Source organism: Protopterus annectens, chromosome 9.part0, assembly GCF_019279795.1.
Source record: "Protopterus annectens isolate FY-2018-M chromosome 9.part0, PAN1.0, whole genome shotgun sequence".
Taxonomy (NCBI): domain Eukaryota; kingdom Metazoa; phylum Chordata; order Ceratodontiformes; family Protopteridae; genus Protopterus; species Protopterus annectens.
The window spans coordinates 274779543-274802855 of NC_056743.1; positions in this window are offsets into that span (position 1 = coordinate 274779543).

Genomic DNA, 23313 nt, shown 5'->3' on the forward strand with positions numbered 1-23313 from the left:
AATCTATAAACTAGAAATCAGCATACAGCCACTCTCCAAAACATCTTTGCATAGACTCTGATCTGGCCAACACAAAACTGAAGAAAAAACAGAACTGCTAAAGCAGATATTTCTTAATTTCACATCTAAATGCTGAGGTCAGAAAGATAACGGATGCTTTACATTCATTTGATTCACACCTGCTTCCCCAATCTTCAGAGGGTAACAAATAGTGAAATACATTCAGATTAATAAAGGTACATTAATCTTCAAATTCTCTAGCCATATTTCTTCCTTGCAATGCCGTCATTAGGTCCGCTTCAGAACTTCATCTCCTGTAATTCTTGCAAAATCATTAGATCTGTTAAATGCCACAGCTAAAGCCAGAGTACTTCAAAGATTTATATTGGTTAATTAGTGTTCAGTACTTCTAAATGTGGCTCGATTGCTATTTCATCTTCTAGAATACAAATTAGTCAGCAAATTGTGAGCCTGTAGGAGATGTTGAAGTGCATAGCGTAACCTGCACAGTTTGTCCCAGTTCCATTATTGCTCATAGCGTAACCTGCACAGTTTGTCCCAGTTCCATTATTGCTCATAGCGTAACCTGCACAGTTTGTCCCAGTTCCATTATTGCTCATAGCGTAACCTGCACAGTTTGTCCCAGTTCCATTATTGCTCATAGCGTAACCTGCACAGTTTGTCCCAGTTCCATTATTGCTCATAGCGTAACCTGCACAGTTTGTCCCAGTTCCATTATTGCTCATAGCGTAACCTGCACAGTTTGTCCCAGTTCCATTATTGCTCATAGCGTAACCTGCACAGTTTGTCCCAGTTCCATTATTGGTCATAGCGTAACCTGCACAGTTTGTCCCAGTTCCATTATTGCTCATAGCGTAACCTGCACAGTTTGTCCCAGTTCCATTATTGCTCATAGCGTAACCTGCACAGTTTGTCCCAGTTCCATTATTGCTCATTTAAAGTTTGCATGCCCGTAACTTTTTATATGGTGACAATCCTCATCTGGTAGCCCTACAGCTGAGAAACACAGATTTTGATTAGTTTAAAGACTGCCTGTCCCACATATACTTCTCATGTCTCTAATGTAAACTCTTTTTCTCATCTGACCTTTTCATACAGAGTACAGTAAGAACTGTCAAATTATACACATCCTTTCCTGATGTCCTTAAATCTGATTCAAAACTCCATAAGGAATACTATTCTAACCACCTTAAAGTTTGCACTCCTTCACAGTTGATGTTGTTTGACCATAACAGTATTTTTTATCAAGTTTAAGTGTTACGGACCTACAGATTAAGTTAATTTAATATTTTTACTTCCCTTCAAGCTAACTTTTATTGAAACACCACCTTGGCATATATCATTCTGTATTCCATACATTTTTCAGAATATTGGAACTTTATTTCTTCCATGGATAATCTTAAAGTTCACTATTTTATCTAAACAGCTTTCACCAAACAATAGTGCAACCCCCAAGTAGAATTTATAGGTTTACCTTTGGACCCCTGGTTTAACCCAGTCTCCAAGGAGTCTTGGGGGTAGTCAAAAGGGTAAACACAAGTGAGCTTTGGTAAACATTCAGCCAAAGTTCATAATGCAGAAATTTTCAAGAGCTAGTCCAAATATACTCAGATTACAGGTTTTATTATGGTATGCTCCCTGTTCTGCCAAGCTGCTTAATGTGTCTACTTTAAAAAAATAATTAAAATTTATTCCCAGCATGCTAGTCTGTTGACTCTCTCTCTCTCATATTGTTACCTGTAGCACCTCTGTGGCTTCTCGAGTCTTTGATCCTTGTCCAGGATTAATATAAATCATTTTACTTTCAATGGATCAACAGGATATACAATCACCTTTAATTCCAAGATGACCAGCAATTTGTAGGATCCATGCCTACCACTGATTCTTGTCCTGGCTTTGTCATTGTAGCATCCTTTGAGGAGACTTTTCATCTTCAGAGGGTCATCCTTTCCATGAGGCATTAAATAAAAGACCACACTGCCTCTTCTGGTAGTAGTTAATGTGAACGTCAAGAATGCCGTAGGACCAGTGAAAACTATGGGACTTCCCACTTCTATTCAAATTTCATCTATCAGCATCACTGCTTCCAGCTTCCCTTTAAAAGGAATGTACATTCATTGTGATGTATGAAGTCAAAGTTCAGCTAATAATGAAATGTAGTTACTACTGTTCTCCAAAAATTGTCTTGCTGTCAAGTGTCCACAATAGTGTCTTCATGGGGACAGTACTAGCACTGGAGAGAGCACATCATGATTCCACTGCCTTAGCACTAACTCTTTTATAATCCATCGACCACTACTATAGGGAAGTGACAAATTCACTCGTATGCACTAATACACATATGACATAACAAATTAGTTGATTTTTTTTACCCCCCCCCCCCCCAAACTCCCTAGAGGGACATTGTCTAATATCCCAACTGACTGCACCAAAGCAACCCAAATGGGGACAGCAGCTAGGTGTTCCTAGGACAGGCAAGTGATCTGTTGGCCATTCATTCTTGCCCTGCAAGCCCGGTTGGCAATTCCATTCCCCCAGCAGTAAGAGTCAGGTGGCATAGAGTGGGTCACCTAGCTGACCCCTTAGAAGCAGCTTACCTTTGGACCATTAAAAATGCATTAAAAGCAGACACCATGATCTGGGCACTTTGTTTTCTGAAGTCGTGGTAACAGAGACAAGACTTCCTAGATGAGATTTTTTTTTTTACAAAGAACCAATTGATACACGTCATCATGGTTTAACCAATTACATAAAAAACATGTATGTGTATCCATTACCTTTGGACTACCCTCGATTTACAATTGTTAGCCATCCCAGTAAGCAGTCACATGTTAGTTTCCTAAAAGTTTACTCTACCATAATGAAGATGCTAATTCTAATAGAGTGTAGATTTCGGGATATAAGGTGATATGTGGAGAGGGTTAGTGTGCTTTAGTTTATGATTTCTAAAATGTGATGGAATGTTTTTGATTGCTAGGATGACATCCCATGGACTCACTTTCTCTGCATTCATCAATCTGTTGCCTTTTGGTTGTTCTCTATATAAAACAAATACATTGCTCTCCCCCTCCATACTCACTCTGCCCTTCCAGAATATTGCACATCAGGGCATGGTTGAATCTCAGCTATTTCCAATGCATCAGATTTCCATGCATTTCAATAGATATGCATACACATGATTGATAGCAAACCTTTAAATTGGATGTCTTGTTGCCTGGACTTCCCGCATTTGGAAATGAGCTCTCTAAGCAGGATTAACTTTTCCCTTTACCTCAACATCTTGCCTTGCATCACCATTAGTATGCTCTTAGCTCCAGCTATTCTGTTGTGCATTCTGGGTCCTATATTCGTTCTCCTTGTCTTAAATGCTCTCTTCTTATCATGGGCTACAGAGGCAAACCGTGTTCCACTACATTTTGTGTGCCTCTAGGCAAATTAAAATGCTTATTAATGTATCTCATCCTGTTCACTTGTTTCAAACGCTCATGATACGGTGATGGATCATACAGTATGATTTTGTACAGCATGAACAGTAATACATTTAGCATGAGAGTTTAGAAATTCATTGATACTGTAAATGCATTATGCAATAATGCCTTTAAAATCTTTTGCTTTTAGGAAAGGATAATAGCTTTTCTAGTTTTATATTTAATGGAAGGTGAAATGTTAGAAGTGCTGCTCTTTGATGATGTCAATAGACTTAGCTATAAACTATATACATTATTCTAAGCATTTTATAAAAATTCAGAAAAGTAAGATTACAATTAGCCACTGAATCATGCCTTCATTTTTTCCATACTTCGTCCATAAAAACATATTTCAGAAGCCAATTGGTGGGCATTCATCTGTAGTTTAGGAAATGTTAAGGAAGCCATTAAAAGGCAATTAGAAATTAGTCATTTTTTTTTCAAACCAAGTATAGCAATTTCATAAAATGCTTACCTTGAGGTAATACAGTATTGAATCAAAATGTGGAAAAAGCACTAAAAGTACAATATAAAAAACTGGACAGGAAAAATAATTTTTATCATTAGCTAAAGAAAAAAATAACTAAATAATGACAGAGCATCATTATTACACACAAACACAGAGAGACATACACACACTCAAAGGGGCAATAGAGAGCAAAGTGATCAACACTGTCCCCTCACAAGCCGAAGACTGTCCAGTTTGAATCTTGGCTGGGGTGCTTTGTTTGGGGTCTTCATGTCCTCCTGCAGATGTTCTCCCACATCCCAAGGATATGCAGTAGGTCACTTTATATTGTCAATTTACATGCAAGCGTGATAGTGGAAAAAGGTCTGGCAATCTACTCACATTCCCTATTTAGTTACCTCAGTGGGGATAGTGACAGTGGTTCCCAATACTGTGAAAAACAAATACTTGCAGCAAATCTGAAACAAAGCTGTGTGTATAGGGTATGATTGCTCCCCAAGCATCCCTCATGTAGGAGAAGACCACGTACCCCCTTTACTTACACTCTACATTCATACTGCAATATGTAAACTAGTGATTTGGTGAAAATGGTTCCATGTAACCAGTTAGCTTTATTGCGACTCATAGTATTAATCATCGATCAGATAAGGCCTGCATGCAGTAAAGTGTTACTTTGCATATTAACTAATACCATGCACAACAAAATAGGTGTGTGCTTTTAGGTACTGCACTGCACTATGGATAGTTATATTTCACGTGAATAGAATCAGAGTGGTAGAGGTGCAGAATCCTAGGGAATGTGTACAAGCAAAATTTTATGCAATGATTTTTAATTAAAAAAGTTTTCATCCTAGCACAAAAAAGTGAAAAAAATGCTGTACGACTGCACATGTTCAGAAATTGTTTAATATTAAGGTGCTTACTATTGAACAATTCCTGAAAATATGCAATCAACTGGTGTTTAATTTATTCATGAATTTTGGACTATACTTTGCCCCTGTAAAATCTGAAAATGGCAGTTCTAACAGTGTGCATCTTGCAGCCTGAATGAAGGAGTTATTCAGGACATCCAGCTCTCCTCAGCTATCAGCTGCAAGCAGAATACAACAGCAGGTAGTCTGCTCACAAATTAGGATGCCCATTTGGTAAAGGCTGAGCAGCTACATATCCTTGATTGAACAGACAAAAATGGTAGTTTTATACTTGGAACAGACCACGAAAAGCTCTGAGCTAAAGATACTCCAGGATTTGAAGAGCTAAAAGTCTTGCCCCGATATACCAATGCACAGCTCTATGATATACAGCACTGACTGTAGGACCATAAATCAACCACAACCTTTCTAGAAAGCATCTGAAGACTGCTCCAAAGAGGATGAAAGGGTAAGTCCTATTCCAGGTTTTAGACCGATAACCTACAATCCAATGAATTACAAAGATCTGACAAACATTTCTTATGTACAAAATATATGAGGCACTCCTCAAAGGTCCAGCTTGCTATGTAACTCATAACAAATAAAAGCCACTGTACCACCAGGCTGATAAAACAATTTATTAAAATAACTGCTTTGGGTTTATTCCTTCATCAGATCTTCTTTTGGCTTTTCCCGGTTAGGGGTCGCTATAGCAGATCACCTGTCCGCTCATGATTGGCAGTGGAGTTTTACAGTGTCGAGTTGCCAGCTCGACACCCAACCTTCCACTGAAGGCACACACTCACACCTAGGGCCAATTTAGAGTATACAATCCACCTACAGCATGTTTTTGGGATGTGGGAGGAAACCCACTTTATCCCTTCATCAGATGACTCACAATATTAAAATCCACATTTAAAAGTAGTAATGACCAATGATGTTTCTATATTGAACCTTCTGCCTCTTTAGGGTGGATTTAAGGGGTATGGCTCCATTCATACCAGGGGCTCTATCCTCCCTTAGCTCAATGATCCATTTTGTTTCATTGAGCTCAGTTAAATTCACTATCATTATGTGGAGCAATCATACACTGCACACAGTTCTTATGTGAAATGCTCAATATGCAGCCCCTGGCAATAGCCAGTCCAGTGCAGCACCTTCATAGAGGTATCCCATGGAAAAATGAAAATAGCTACTCAGTTCATAAAACAGGTAACCCATAATTCAGGCCTGAATAATTTTAACTGAAACACAGGAGGCAAGCTCACTTGATATTCCAATCCCTCCTAGGAAGGAAAACTTGTCAATTAACGGTCCACAATTGCTTTAGTGATGGAAATAGTATAAAACTGGTTGAAAATATTACTTTCATCTGTTGGTTATACTGAATCTGTGAAGGTACATGAGAAAATCTGTGAGGATCAACTAAAAGCAAAACTCTGATGTGATTATCAGCAGTCAGAGACATGGAAATTTCATAAGACTCCATTGTTGAAAGAGTTCCACAACCACAGAAGCACTTGAAGACAGCAGAATGGAACAGATGACACAATGAAGCATCTTTTATAAAAATACTGTGTCTCCAAAGCAATGCAAAACAATTTCCTACCGAGGCTCAGAATGATCAAGGACCTGTACATCTGCTTGGAAACAAAGCTTTAGATGTAGAACCCATCTCTTTCTTACCACGGGCCAACATATTTAACACCCAGTGAAAGTGCTAGACAGAAATCAAGCAGAGTATACAGTACCACCGATCTGCTGGAGCAGATGTGGTTTAGAGCAACACGGCATTTCAAGTGCATTGCCTTTACAGGAAGTTTAAAGCCTGAAATTCTAAGCGAGTTGTGTAAGCTTGGGAGTACGTACCAACAGCAGCAGTCAGGAATGGAGAGAGACCATGGCTGATGCCAACCATAGTTCACTTAGAGAATTATTAGATAGCCATGAGTGGGTGAACAGTTACTAGCAGACTTCTGCTGCCATCCTGTAGACCGTTTACTGAACACAAGCTTTAGGGCCGAATGAAAGGTGTACATCTCCTTCACAACAGGTGGGGTTAGGTTTAATGTCAATTCCTGGGACTGAAACATTTGGATATTGTTCTTGTACACATGCTCAAAACAACTGTCAACACCACAGCATGCTGCATCCATGGCTTTAAATCCTGGACCAAAAAAAAAGAAAAGCTGAGGGTTCTATTCCTACACCAGTTGCTTGGTTATTTTCCAGTTCTGACAATAGCTGTAGCTTTAACAGGATGCTGAACTCTTAAGTGCATACCTCTCAGCCTTTAATCTCATAGCAGGGGTCATCAAAAATAAGAGGGTCCAAAATTATAGCACATAAAATTTGCTTATGCATAGATTCATGCCTGGGGGAACAAGTATATTCGCCCTCTCTGTGGATGAACACAACTTAAGCAATTAATACTTTTGGGAGGATGCAGATGCATATACAGTATGTCACATCTTGTGCAACACATTCATTAGCTATTGCATTGGGATCATCATGGTACTCCCATTTCCTCATTTGCCATTACCACTAGATGCATACAGTATACAATTTGTACTGCTTTAATGTAGTTACTAGCCCTCAAAACACCTTTTAGAGCCTTTGACGTCAATTGTTAGCTACATTTATATCCATTGGACTGAATTTTTACTTTTTTCATAACACCCACACAACCTATTACCCATTTATTATCATAAATATAGCCAACATTATTATACATTTTAAAGCCATAGCAGTTAACAGTCTATTTGCTCGCTTTATCATCTTTTCCTTACCATTTCCACATTCACAAAAATAAATACAGGGATTAAACAACATGTCCTATGAAGATCACCTCAAAGCCCCATCTCTATACTCCGTTTCCTATAGACTGTCAAGAGTTGATCTCACTCTGATGGATCCTTTGTATATCCAAAAGATGAATAGCATCAGAATTACTTGATCTAGGGATTTAAACTTTACTGGTCACATAAACAGGACACATTTGAGGAACAGGTATGCATCTCAGAATCCCCTTCTTTGGAAATGGCTTCACATCCATGTGATGCAGAATTTTTGCTTAACCCTTTTGAGAGAAACCTGGACCAGTGGATGTGAAATTAGTCATACAATCAGTTCTAACACCTAGGTCTCTATTGGACAGAGGTAGACTGTAAATCTTTGCCTGGCTTACATATATCCCTTAAAATATTTTTAAGGCACAAAAAACTTGTAGGATATAATTGGGATGCTTGACTAGACTTAAAGGCCCCAGTGGTCATTACATAGATTCATATGTGTATACTAGAATATCATCAGTCAAAAGTTTAGGCACTTAGATTAACTTTGTAAACACAAGCTTTCATTCACAAATAAAAATGTTGAGACAGGAGAGAAACGGTGTCCATTTGATACATATTAATACTAATATCCTTGAAACTAATTTGTTCAAAGACAAATTATAGGTCTATAGGCGTTTACTAGGCTAATGGCCACAAGGGTTTTTAAAGCCTAGCCATGCATCCCAAGTTTCTGACAAGTTCTGATACCCTTGATAAGTGTAAGCATGGGCATGAGAGATGAACCATTTACAGGTTACCTGTTTACATTAGAGACGCAGGTGCCAAACCTGGGATGAATTTCCAGTTTCCCATCAAATTGTCCAAGTTGCATTTGAATTGGGTTAGGGAAGAACTCTGCTTCACATGGATGGAGAGCCTGTTCCGTAGATGGGGTTAGTCTCTGGGATACATACCTCTCTCTCCAACAGATCCTATTTATATCACAGACAAGGTTTAAGTCTTTAGAACAGGTAATTCTGGTACTGTTTGTTTTGTGGATATGCAGGTGGTCCATCAAAGTGGGGTCTGACAATGCCCTGTATGCAAAGCATAGATGTCCCGTCAAAAGCCTGTAGGAAATGGAATACAAGGATAGGTCCTTGAGGTGGTCTGCATAGGACATATTACTTACACCCTCTATTTTTAGTGAAGAACCTCTGTGGACTTTCCAGTTGTTGAATATGCCTGGTTAGTACATACCAAAGGGGGCACTGTACTCAATGATAGTCTGATGAAAGCTGAATACAGTGGAACAATGACTTCCTTGGATTTAGATGCCATACCTTTGTTTATAAGTTGCGAAAAACAGAATTATTTCCTCACCACTGTGGACACGTGATGATCAAAGGCTAGATTATTATCTGTGTGTGTCCCCAAGTCCCTGAATATTGGGTCATCTCTAAGGGGTGTGTTGTCAATATGATTGTTGCCAGGGATGGAGGACTTCCCAAAGGATACTATTATGCATTTCTTGTCATTTAGATGTTCTTCGTTACACATTGCTGCAGTCCTTACTATTGGGTAGTCCGCTGTCCAGTCGGCCCGAATACCAGAGTATATGGCTGACGTCGGTCAGGGTGCATTAGACTGACGTCAGTACGTCAGGGTACTAATGCGCATGACCGACGTCATATCCTCAGTCTTTTTTGCCGCATGGTCCGATGCAGAAGCAGTTTTGCGAGTGCAGGTTGGCGTTCTGAAATTTTCCGAAACCGGAGTTTCAGACCGAATCAGAGTTGGCTAAGTACCCCGTTGGGGAACATTTTGGTTTTTTCTTGCCTCAGTATTTAACCGGATGTCAGAAAAAGTGAATAACTGTATTTCTTGTGGGAAACAGATACCTCATAGGGATTACCATACCTTGTGTATACCTTGTTTAGGGCCTGAGCACGACGTTGTTGGATGCCGCTCTTGTGCTAGGTTTAACAAACGCACTATTAAGAGACGGTTAGACTGTGCTAGGTTAGTGTTTGGGAAGCGTTGCAATTATAAAATGCCGTAGGATGCTCTGACGCCCAAGAAGCGCAAGGACAAAACAGCGAAGCTTAGGGTTGATGAACCGGCAGTCCCAGGCGTCGGTTCTTTAGAACTCAGTGGAGCCAGAGGTTTTGCCAGGAGTTTCTATGGAGTCTCAGGCAGAGACTTTACTGTTACAGGATGTGCCTTCTCAGGAGGTAGGCCAGGCTGAGGGGGCTTCTCAGGTAACTGTTCTTCCCTCTCTTCCCAAGGTAGTTAGGGCCTCTCCTTCTGTTGCCAAAACTTCTTTGAGAGGTAGGCCAAGTTCAGCTTCAGTGGGGGCTTCTCCAAGCATTTCAGGTTCTGTGCCTAAGAAACATATGCTTAAAATGGCAGAAGATTTGATTACTATGATTAGAGGTTCTATGCCCCCTCCTGATAAGAGGCCTAGGGTGGAACCGGAGTTTGATACTTTTGAACAGTGTTCAGAGGCTTCTGAGTCTTCTGCGGAAGATTTGCAGGAGTATCCTCCTTATTCTGATTCTGATGTGGATGATTCCACTCCTACAGCTTCTCCTCCTGAGGATTTCTCATTTTCAGAGACTCTGCATTCCATGAGGAGCACTTTAAATGGGAAGGCCAGGATTACTCTGATTCCAGGAAAAGGCTTAGGGAATTCTTGTTTTTGCCCCAGCATAGGCCCTTAGCTATACCTCCTGTGTTGAATGTGGTGGAAGATGTTTTTGCAGAGGCTTCCCTGAACCCTGATTCTTTGCCTCCTGCTCCTGTTAAACCTGATAGGTACTATAGGGTGCCTGAAGCTCATAAGTATCTTTTAAGAGTCCTAGGGCAGACCCGAAACTGTTTCTCAGGGACCTAAAGGTGTTAAGGCCTCTGTGGTTAAAAACCCTGTTCCCACTGATAAAGAGGCAAGGGCTTTGGATAGATGGGGAAAGAAAGTGTATACTTCTTCCACTTTAGCCATGAGGGCATTGAATTGTCAGTTTCACATGCTTAAATATCAAAATTATCTCCTTTCACAACTGAAATCTAAGGTGGATGCTTTAAGGTATTGAGTGTAAAGAGTTGCTGGATTTAGTTCATGTGTCTGAACAAGTGGGTAAGCATTCTTTGCAATGTGGTTTTGATGCTGTACAGGCCTCCTCGAGGGTGGCTGCCACTAGTTCTGTTCTTCGCAGGCATGCCTGGTTGAGGGATCAGAATTTAGCTGAGCATGTTAAGACAAGGATTTTGGATGCTCCTTTACAGTCTGATGTGTTGTTTGGTTCGCCTGTGGAAGCAGTTTTAAAGAAAATGGAGGACAAAGCTAAGTCTATGCAAACTGTTAAAGATTTTTTGCAGGTGCAGCCTCCGAAGTTTACTAGAAATTGGCCTACTAAGGGATGGACATATCCTGCTTATGATTCCCAGTCTAGGGGTAGGTCTAGACGTGGTAGGGGCAGAGCTCAAGGTTCTTTTAGGCCTAGAACAGGGAGTTCACCTGCTCAGACTTCTGGTGAGGGCAGGGGTCAGTCCTTTCGTAAACAGACCCAATGACCTGCCTCTTCAGCTGCCAGTAGATTCTCGTCTGGCAGCTCCTTTGGGAGGAAGACTGTCTCTTTTCAAGGAAAATTGGGATTTAATTACTCAAGACAGATGGGTGTTGGATATCATTCACCACGGTTACAGGTTTTATTTCCATACATTGCCCCCTTTCAAAGGCATGCCAGACGTTCCTCCTCCACAAAGGAAAGAGGCTTACAAGCAAATTTCTCAGTTACTCCAAATAGGGGCCATTCAGCCAGTCCCTGTATCAGAAAGGGGCCTAGGATTTTATTCTCGCCTGTTCCTAGTTCCAAAGAAGGGGAACACGTGGAGACCAATTTTGGATTTATCTATCCTCAACACTTATCTGGACATTCCCAAGTTCAAGATGTTGTCGTTACAACAGCTTTTACCTCTGCTGGGCAAAGATCACTGGATGGTAACTTTGGATCTCAAGGAAGCTTACCTTCATGTGCCTATAAGACTGAGTTGCAGGAAATATCTGCGTTTTCGAGCTGGAAATTCTCATTATCAGTTCTCTGCATTGCCCTTTGGCTTATCTACTCAGAGTATTCACAAAGGTTCTGGCTCCAGTGATAGCTTACTTCAGGCTAAAAGGAATTCAAATCTATCCTTACTTGGACGACTGCCTGATTCTGGCTCAAGAAAAGGAAGACCTTCTACAGCATCTGGAATATGTTATAGCAGTGCTAAGATGCCTAGGGTATTCTGTGAACGAAATAAAGTCCAGTCTAGTACCCTCTCAAGACATGTGCTTTCTGGGTGTGAGACTGAATACAGCAGCCCAGATGGCCTTTTTAACCCCGGACAAACAAAAGAGTCTATCACTTTACTTCCATCAACTATCTCATCAGTCCGTGCTGACTGCAAGGACAGTCCTTCAAGCATTAGGGTTCATGGCATCTTGTATTCTGGTGCTTCCCAATGCCAAACTGCATATGAGGAAGCTACAATGGTATCTCAAAAATGTATGGACACAGCACTGCCAGGATTTGGACACTGTCATTCAAATAATACCTTGCCTTCAAAAAGAATTTTTGTGGTGGGCTCAGGAATGTCACCTAAACAAGGGACTCTCTGTGACCCGGCCAGAGGCGAGTCAGATTTTAACGAAAGATGCCTCGGACATTGCTTGGGGAGCTCATCTGAATGGAAAGTGGATACAAGACAAGTGGCCTGTCCGACTACAGCATCTACATATCAACATGAAGGAGATGTTAGCAGTCCAGTTTGCATTAATGGCTTTCAAGGAGTTACTTCTTCCAGGGCAGGTGTTGATTCTAACAGACAACACAACTGTCATGTGGTACATCAACAAGCAAGGGGGAACACATTCTTATCCTCTATGCAGGCAAGCAATGATTTTATGGGAGACTGCTAAGCTTGCAACTAACTCTTCAGGCAAGGTTTCTGCCGGGAGCACAGAACTCCTTAGCAGATGTGTTAAGCAGACAAATCATGGATCCCCACGAGTGGAAACTGGATCTTCATGTATTTCAGAAATTGACAGTGTCATGGGGAACTCCAGACATAGATCTGTTCGCTTCTCCACTAAACCACCAGCTGCCAAGGTTTTGCACAAAGGGTTTCATCACACAGCTTGGAAAGTGGATGCTCTGTCTTTCAGTTGGAAAAACCTTCATGTGTATGCTTTTCCACCTCTGCCTCTTCTTCCAAAGGTGCTATTAAAAGTCAGACAAGACAAGCCAAGGATGATTTTGATAGCTCCAGATTGGCCTCGGCAACATTGGTACCCACTACTAAGGAGTCTGGTAAGGAAGCCTCCATGGCCTTTACCTTTGATTCCTCATCTGTTATCTCAGAAGGACGGTCATCTGCTCAATGTCAAGCTTCACTCTCTTCATCTAACAGCCTGGCATATTCTGTGTTGAAACACAGCAGGTCTCAACTTCCTCAACAAGTTTTAAATGTGATTATGGAAGCTAGAAGACCTAGTACAAGGAAAGTGTACGCAGAAAAATGGAAGAGATTTTTATTTTGGAGTACAGCAAAGAATTTGGAGATTTCTGAGCCTAATTTGAGTGTGGCTCTTCAATATCTTACTGAGTTATTGGACAAAGGTTTGTCCTTCTCTTCCATTAAGATTCATGCTGCAGCAATTTCAGCTCACTATGATTGTGACCCACCATTGTTTTCGCATCCTTTGTTCAAGCAATTTCTTAGAGGGGCAAAGAATATAAGACCCCCACAGAGCTCCTACTCCTGCTTGGGATCTCAATTTTGTGTTGGAAAAACTTACTCTACAACCTTTTGAGCCTGCGGCTACTGCTGAATTGAAATACTTGTCATGGAAGACTGCTTTTCTGTTGGCTATTACTTCTGCAAGAAGGGTGTCTGAGTTGCAGGCCCTTATGGCAGTAGAGCCCTTTTTGATTTTCCATAAGGATAGGGTATCATTACGTACTAATCCTTCCTTTATGCCTAAGGTGGTTTCTAGTGTGGCTTTAAACCAAACCATTCATTTGCCTACTTTTTATGCAGACCCCCAAAATAAAGGGGAAAAGATTTTGCACACTTTAGATGTACACAGGCAATTGCGTTATTATTTAAGCAGGACTAAGGATTTTAGGCAGTCTCAGCAGTTGTTTGTTTCTTTTGCTTTGCGTTCACAGGGCAAGCCTGTGTCAAAACAAACTATTTCTAGGTGGATTGGGTTTTGCATTGCATTTTGTTATTCCCATCATGGCAAGGAGATTCCAGCTGGGATTAGGCCTCATTCCACTAGGGCTACTGCCACTTCAACAGCATTTCTAAGGGGGGTGGCAACTAAGGATATTTTGGAGGCAGCTACTTGGAGTTCAGTACATACTTTCTCTAAGCATTATCACCTTCCTATCTACTCTAAGTCTAGGGCTGGTTTTGCCACAGCTGTTTTGCAAGGCATGTTGTCAGCTCCTGCTTCTTTATGATTTGCCAGCCTCCCTTACCTCTGCTTTGGGATTCTACCCAATAGTAAGGACTGCAGCAATGTGTAACGAAGAACATAGTACAGTTTTGTACCTACCATAAATGTAGATGTTCGAGGATACACATTGCTGCAGTCCTCCCTCCTTCCCCTCTGTGTTTAGGGGTGGTTGTGTAGGTGAGGTTATCTGCTGATATTTTTGTATATATTTTTGTATATATTCTACATATTTTTGGTGCAGGTATTTTGGGCCTTGTCTTTTTAGAGTCTTCTGACATCTGGGGCAAGAAAAGACTGAGGATATGACGTCGCATTAGTACCCTGGCACTGGCGTCAGTCTAATGCACCCTGACCGGCGTCAGCCACCTCTCTGGTATCCGACTGGACAGCGGACTACCCAATAGTAAGGACTGCAGCAATGTGTATCCTCGAACATCTACATTTATGGTAGGTACAAAACTGTACTTTTTATTCCATGCCTCTGACACCAGTTGTCTGCCAGCTGCTGCTGGAGAACATTTGTGCCAGTGTGTGATTCAATGACAGCTAATTTGCAATCTGCAAATTTAGTCAGCCAGAGATCGGTCCAAGGACTGTGTCCTGAGGGGCTCCACTTGTGACTGGCGTCATTGTAGAGGTGGACTCCACAATTCTATCTTCCTGGGTCCTGACTGTAAGCCATTTGGCTATCCACCAGGTGACATGCAGGTTTGTACTTAACCTCTTGAGTTTGTCAACAATGCCAGAGTGGTGTATTGTGTCAAATGCCTTGGCCAGGTCAAGGTAGGCAGTGTGAATGATTTTGCCCTCATCCATTGCTTTGGTGACCTTCTCAAAAGTAGTCCACCAGGTTGAGTAGGTATGATCTGCCCTTGACTAAACCAAACTGGGTTGGGTACAGTGTCTGGATGTTTACTATATCTCTTTTGATCATCTTCATGACAATTCTTTCCATGGCTTTATAGATAAGACTAGTGAAACTTATGGGTCTGTAGATGGCCCACCTTTGTGCAGAGGGGGACTGTTGCCTCTCTCTATTCATGAGACGTGAAGCTTGTTTGGAGGCTACAGTTAAATAGTAATTCCAGAGGCCCTGATAAGTCATGTTTTATGCTATTTAGAAGGCATCCTGGGATATTATCTGGGCCCATTGATGCAGTTTTCTTGGACTTGACAAGAACATTAAAGGACCTGTTCCCTAGTGATAGTAGAGGGAGTTGCATTTGATGGGATCCCTATCATATGATAGAAATCTCATTTGACAAACTCATTTGACTGAGACCATAAGACTGAAATTTCAAAAGACTGAAAAGTCACTTGACTGAAGCCCGTAAGACTGAAACCCATAATACTTAAATTTCAACATACTAAATTTTAAACTGGACCATATAAAACAAGACTAGGTTGGGGGCTATACCCCCACACCCCCCTAACTATACATACTAACTCCAGAATCGAACTATATTGGCGAAAAGGGCATAGTAGTGGCAGCATGTAGACTACTGTAAGGTAAGTGAAAGGTATAAGCCCTTTTCCCCAATGTAGTGTAATCCTGCAGTTAGTATATATAGTTAGGGGGTGTGGGGGGCACAGCCCCCACAATGGGAGGTGTGGAGGCAAATACCCCCACCTAATCTGGTTTTATATGGCCCAGTTTACAATTTAATATGTTGAAATTCAGTATTATGGGTTTCAGTCTTATGGTTTTCAGTCAAGTGACTTTTCAGCCTTTTGAAAATTCAGTCTTATGGTCTCAGTCAAATGATTTTCAGTCAGATGAGGTTTCTATCATATGATGGGGATCCATTTGATGATATTTCCTGAGGAAAGGTTGAGGGGGAGAGAAGAGTAAAGTTGGAGCTGAATTTATCAGCTAGGAGGTTTGCTATATCTTTTGCTCAGTATAGGTGGCTCCATTTACAATGAGCTATGCACACAGTTGTGTATTGCCTTTGAGGTTGGGACATAGCTAAAGAATGCTTTGTGGTTGTCCTTGGCCTGGGAGGCCAAACTTACCTCAAATTTGGCTTTGGTAGACTATTTGTCCTCTGAGTTGTTTGTTTAGTTTGATGAGAATACTTTTATCCTGTTGGGTACTGCACCTCCTAATTTTTGTCATGATTTTCTTCCTCCTGTTATACATCCAATTCATTTTGTGATTCCACCAGGGTGGCTTGTTTTTTTGTTAGTTCTGTACTTCTTCCTGCTGGGTACAGCTGCCTCTATGTAGCTATTAATATATTTATACAGGGTTTCTGTGAACAGTTCTGCACAGGCAGAAGTGTTCTCAGGGTTTATAGGGGCTTAAAATTTTGCTTGGTTCTCACTTAATAGCAGAAGATTAGCCTTAGAATAGTTCCTGAATATTCCCGGTATAGCTGGGTGGTCCAGGTTTTATTTTTACTTCAAAGGAGGCCATTTTGTGGTCTGACATTACCAGGGAAGGCATTACAGTAGGGGGTGTGCAGCCCTCTCCCATATTAGTGAGGACCAGATCCAGTATGGTTATACTCCTGGTTGGTGTATTGACTATCTGGGTATGGTGTTTGCAGTTACAAAATCCAGGAATCTCTGTGCATGTACGTTTGATGTCATATAGGATTCCCAGTTAATAGTGGGGTAATTAAAGTCACCCATGAATATGGTATTGGGTTGGATGGTTAGTATTTCTAATAAGTTTAAATACATGGCATGGATTTCCTGGGTAATAGAGTGGGACCTATAGCTTGCAAGGAACTGGTATTGGATTTTACCTATGGTGATTTGAACATGGAGCAGATCAAGTGCATTGTCCTGTTTGACCAGTCTTGAAGTATATTTCCTTTTGATGTAAATAGAGACACCTCCACTTTTAGTCCCTGCCTGTCAGGTAGCTGGTCTAAATGTGTGGAAGGCATTATAACCTTGCATTTTTGGTGTGCTCTCTGCAGCTTTAAACCACATCTGAGACCACACAGGCATTAGCATTCTCTAGGGTAAAGAGAGCTTCCGGGGAGTGGAGTTTTTTTGTTTAGGCTCCTAGCATTGAGCAGTAATACCTTTAGATTTTCTTGGTTTTGATTTGCTATGTCGGAAGTAATTTCATTTTGGCATTCCCTAAAAAAAGGCACTATGGGGGAAGATGATGTTTTAGCTAATTTCAAAAGCTAGAAGTGAGAGGTTCGCACTGTCCCTGGCAAAGAAGCATGGCCTTTTGACCATCTCCTTCCATGCTGACAAATATTGCACCCCCTTAGAATGACACCAGAGACTAAGCCAATTATTAAAGTCAATCATCTTTTGTTCGAATTGTGGCATCATTCTTGGAGAAGGTAAAATGCTGCTCAATGTTAGGCTCATACCTGCCTGAGATGCGTATTCTGAGAGTTCTATGATGTCTCTCTTAATATAGTCTAGGGAGGTAAGTCTCAGGTCATTTACTCCCACATGGACTAGGAGTCATACTGATAATTGTGGTCCAATGACTTGAGCGCATGCGTAATGTAGAAGATCCTTCCCCCTGATAAGCAGCTTTCTGGTGAGAGGGACAGTATGTCTCACAATGGAGTCTCCAATGACTAGAATTTTGGATTATGTGGGGACTTGTCTTATGGTCTTAGAGGTACAGGATCCATGAGATGTAGCTCTGTGTTGATGTGGGTGTTGTTTTGAAAGCGTGCGTTTGCGGCGGCTGAGGATATTTCTTGTGTACATTGTCTAGGAGGTCTTTGTGGTTTAGGAAGGTTACATGCAAGTGCCTCAGTATATATGGGTCTATATGTCTGCATTGAATTGTGTGTAATGCGTGCAGCATGTGTACTACTGACAACCTTATTGACATTAGAAGTACTTTTATGCACGAGCTTTGCCTCCAGTGACATTGTGTAAATGCAACTCTCACATACCATTTCAGTTTGTTTGAGAATTAATTGGTTGCCAGTCAACATGAGGCAATTTCTACATTGCCTCAGGATGCCCATATCCATCAAGCCGGTAACAGAGACAGCAGGAAAGTTCATATCCATGGCAACACACCCTTTTTTATTGATCAGACTGTTGGAGTAAGAATATCAATCACTGTCAGGAGTATCTGGTTTGCAACTATGTGGACAGTGCTTGTCACAGCAAACTAGTTGTCCTGTGTGCAGCTAGGTATTGGAGAAAATTCAATTGTACTTTTACAGGAAAAATGTCACTCTAGGTGTCTGAGTCTGTACAGAGCACTGCCAAACACTTGAGGGGAAACTAATACGTAGACCCTGAAAATTTAAGGATTAGTATTTAGGCAGATATTCTGAAGTTAGAAACAAATCAAGCCTTAATTACTGAAAACAAAGAATCAGCTTGTCAAGAATGGTAAAAAGAGGGGAGTCGCATGAATGGCTACTGCCTGGCTACTACTAATGCTGGTCTCACCACATTTTCATTCTGGGATACAATACTCCTTTGCTTCTTCTCTCACCAGAAGCAAAATGTTAGCACCAGTCCCAAGAAGAGAAGCAGGCCACAGCCGGTTTGGTGATCCACAGTCTAGTACCAGATGATGCAAGGGTCTGTATGCTTGTAGCCATTTTCTGATAGATGCCTTGAATAGCAGCCAGACCAATCGGGTACATTAAGCAGACACTCATTCTCCAACCAAAAATAGTCAGGAATCAATGCACTCTGCTCCAACCCTCACCAGGATCAGAATTTAAGCACAGATTCCAAGCTGTCACCTGTAAAACAGTTATAAGGCTTTCTGGTGATCAGCAGTCTCCAGGAAAGAATGTCACTGTACTTCTCTTACCAGGAGAAAACAGAAGCACTAATCCCAAGATGACTACTGAGAGGCAGAATGTGGGCTCTCCAGTAATTGGTGGGCTTGCAATAGATGCTTAAAGGCAAGATGAAAAAATGGTTTATCCTAAACACTGCACTGTGCACCAAGCACTTAGATAAGAAAGTGGGTAACTTACGTTTTAGTGGAGAGCCCCTATTTTTAAAAGAGCAAGAGACTGAAAGGGGGTGGGCACTTTTGTATTCTGGTACTATAGAACACAGTAGGATAGCCAATACATTTAAATAGTTGAAGGGGAGTGATTTTTACAAAATGATAATTTTGTGCTTACTCACACCAGCCAGTAAAAGCAGAAAGGAAATGAAATATATGGTCAAATTAACATAAGGGGCAGGCAACTAGAAAGACAGTGGTGTTTAAGAACACAACAGTAATAGGGTCAGAGAGTGGGAAAAAATTCTGTCTAACTCACAAGAGACAAGTTGTGGTCTCTTTTCAAGTTTTAATATACAGTTAAAAGCAGATTAGAAGTAAAACACAGTGTAAAGAAAACAAATCCCAGTATACAAAATAGAAAAAGGCACTAAAGTAATACAAAATACAAGAAATAAAAAGCAAACTAACCTTTTCTTCACAGCAAGCTGTGGCAGAGTCTGTGTGACCCTTTCCAGTATGAAATGTATGCAGACTACAAATATTTAACAGAATTCCATGTAAACTGCACACATGCTAGAAAAATATAAAATCAAAGGTGCCTGCAGGACCATGAAAATTGATCACATCTATTCCTAAAGAACATTAGATTATATAAAATTGATGTGGAACATCCACCACACAACCATTTAAGAACATTGCACAAAGATGTACTAGAATCAAAAGGTCACACAGAATGACCATTTGATATAATCCATAAGAAAAACCCATTCAAGCTATAGTCTTCACTGTAATACCTTAAACCTCCTGTAGTGAAAGCTCATAAGGTTCATGCAAATGACCCCTTAAGGACATACCTGTGTTTCATCTACATGGCTTCTGAAAGCCCATGCCTGCACTAATTCATAACATGTTTGTAACCAACAGATGGTAGACCATCTTTTACTTGGTAAAAATACCTGCACACCCCCTTCATATTTTCTCTTAAAACAAACAGTTAACTGTATAAAAAGGGTTCAGTCTAAACTAGCATAATTGCCATTCTTCCTTTTTCCCTTAGTGTCAGCTCTTTTTCGATTTAATTTCCTTCTCAAATGCAAATTATCTCCTAAATTTCCTTTAAGACTTTTTCCTCCAATTGTCATACCTTACTATCTTCAATTAATTACGTCTAATTTCTTCAACTATGGCGATCAATCTCTGTTTTTGTTCTCTCTGGTCTTCCATTTCTATGTATTTTTTGTGATACTATCATAGCTAACCCCTTACATATTTTCACCCTTCTGTATCTAACCAGAAAAAGAACATGGCCTCTTAGGAATTTTCTAGGGGAAGAAATTACCAATTTTCCGTATTTCCTCTATATTGCTTCAACCTTTCAAATTCCTTAAATATAAATTCCTATGTCTAGCTTTATCCTTTGTTACATCTCCAGAATATCCCATCAATGGTCAAAAACATCTTTGAAGCCTAAATGGGATGTATTTATGCAAACTTTTACCCAAAACTTTCAGCACTGGTTGCAAATCTAGGGTATAAGCACATCTCTCCTTTGCTCATCTGTATAATTTCTCTGTATTCCTTTAAACCATTTTTGCCTTAATCACACATACCCTTACCTTTTACTTCCCTGCCATACATATGCCCATGGTGCTATATTCCGTCTGTCTTCTGTTGTCCTAACCTTGGTTCTACAAAATTATACCACTTCTTGCTTACAGGCCCCCTGATGTTTCACCCTCACTCTCTCTCTGCAGTGATCAAGTCCCTGCAGAGGTTTCTCTTCATGTCAGGTTAGAGATCCAACATCCTCCAGTCTTTCAAACCTCTTCTGTTAGTTGCATGTTCCCAGTATCTTGGGTATTTTCCTATTCTCTACAAATTTGCCACACCTTTCCAACCCCTTTGGCCTACATTATTTCACATCCTATTGTAAGGATTTGATTTTTCCGGTATATGATTTGGCTTGTTTAAAATTTGGACTAATGTTTTCTTAGTACAATCCAACTACAGCAAACTCTTAACCGGCACCCATGAGGATTGGTAGATGCCAGATAACTGTAGTTTCTGGTTGCTTGAGTTACTATTAAAAACAGGCCTGACTAATACTGTACCCTATACTATTTGTTTGGTTTGACTTTTCTTAGGTTGTGGAGAGAGGGAATTTATTCCTGTCTTCCTTTTTAAAACTGCAAATTGCTAAAAACAAAGTATGTTTCTGCTGGGGGGTAGGTGGCAGAAAGTGCAACACATGAAAAATTGTACTGTATTTCTTTGATTTTTTTTCTATTTGCTTGACAGTTCTGGTTGCTTAAATTAAAGTTAACAGTTTACCGTACCCTGTGTCCTTGCTTCATTAATCCCTTCAGTTTAACAGATTCCTCATTCCTTCCTCAGCCAGTGTCATTTTCCATTTTGCTTTTTAAGAATCATCCTGAAATAAGTCAGCCTTAAACATGTCACCAGTTAGTACTCTTTCAGGTCTGGTTGTGCCAAGACCACCTGTTTCTACTAAATGCTGTAAACATTTATTCTGGGTGTTTATCTTCACAAATTAACTCTGAGTACCATGACCAATGCCTTCATTTGGACTAAAATATGCTTGTTTAATACATTTTGATAGCCTGAATCTTGCTGTCAGTATCAATAAGTACAAGTATCCACTGTGAAAGAAAGCATTTTCTGCTTTTGTCTTCCCATATTTCTCATGTTGCTTGCTGTATACATTTCCATTAGCAAAATCTCTAGGTGTCTCATCATACAATGTTAGCATAAAGACAAAACTCTTTTTAACACAATCTCGTGCTAAAAGTCTCTAAAAAAACAAGAATGGTAAATTTTGTATCCAGCCACATTTTTCTAATTATCCAATATTTCATATACCTTACATTTTTCTCTTGTAGTGTTACACAGGATTACATGTTGTACAAATACCACACACTTTTCATTTTTACCTGATATTTATATCACCTTAGTTATAATTTCTTATTTCTTCTGCCCAAGGTTGGAGTTACAGACCAAACAATAGTAGAGAGCAGGCATCCATGCCTAGTCCCCCTTTATAGCTCTTTCCAATTCGATAGATCCACCATTTTTTTTAATTTTGGGCAGATGCCCTCCATACAATTTCAACATTAACATAGTACACTTTTCTGAACAATTGAACTCTTTGAATTTGAATTTAATTTTAATTAGCAAACCCCAGCTGATTGTAGAAAGCTTTCCCGGCATCAAACCCTATAAACACCAATGGCCTCTTTGTAATCTCCACAACTCTCTGGAACAGTAATTGTTTAACTATTAAGTGTCTCATGCCTCTATAAAATTCATGATGGTGCATTTTTTTCACCCTTTGTAATATTTAACCACCTGCATGCAAATATCGTCATAGAGGCTTTACACTCTTACTTCATAACCAATATAGTCATCCATTAGCACAGAAGGAGTGAAGTATTTTCCCCCTTCTGGCACTATTGCCATCATTGTTAGTTTTCCTGACTTTGGTATCTTTCTTCCTTCAAAGATACAACTATATAGGTATAGCCACATTTTAGTGACCACCCATCTCCTTCTGTTAATAAACCTCAGCAGGTGGACCATCATCTCCTGTTTTTTTCCCCTGCACTTAGATCCTCATAGCCTTTTTCTCTGCTTTTTGAACATATTTAGTGAGACCTTCTTTTTCATCCTCCTTAAACTACAACTACTTTCCATTTATCAGATCCACCCCATTCCTCCCCCCTCCCCCAAGTACAATTTCCCTGTGCTTATATTCTCTAAGGATCTTTTTATATCCAATCTGAATCTGGGTCTTTGTTTTGATATTCTAGCTTTCAATTTTTGCTGCCTGTGTCTAAGTGCTTTTATTTTTGTATTTTTCAGATTATCAATAACTATCCTTTTTGTCCATCCCATGTGAAAAGAAAAGGCTGCATTCTACCAAAATGATATTGTGACTCACTATTGTAAGCACAATACTATATATGCAAGACATTTTGGGGGCGATTACTGTATTTTCTTATGGGATACTTAGCAACGTCCCACAGAAGTAATGTAACACCATCTTCAAGAAAAATACTGTCCAGTTGTTCCAGTATTACTAAGTTGTGCATAGGGCCGATGAGTTAAACTGCCATACTAAAACCTTACTTATTCCATAAACTTAACAGGTACCCCCTGCTTATGCCTCTGTGTACACAGAGCTCAGCTACAGAGCAGGCATGTAAACCAGATTGTCACCACTTGTCCATG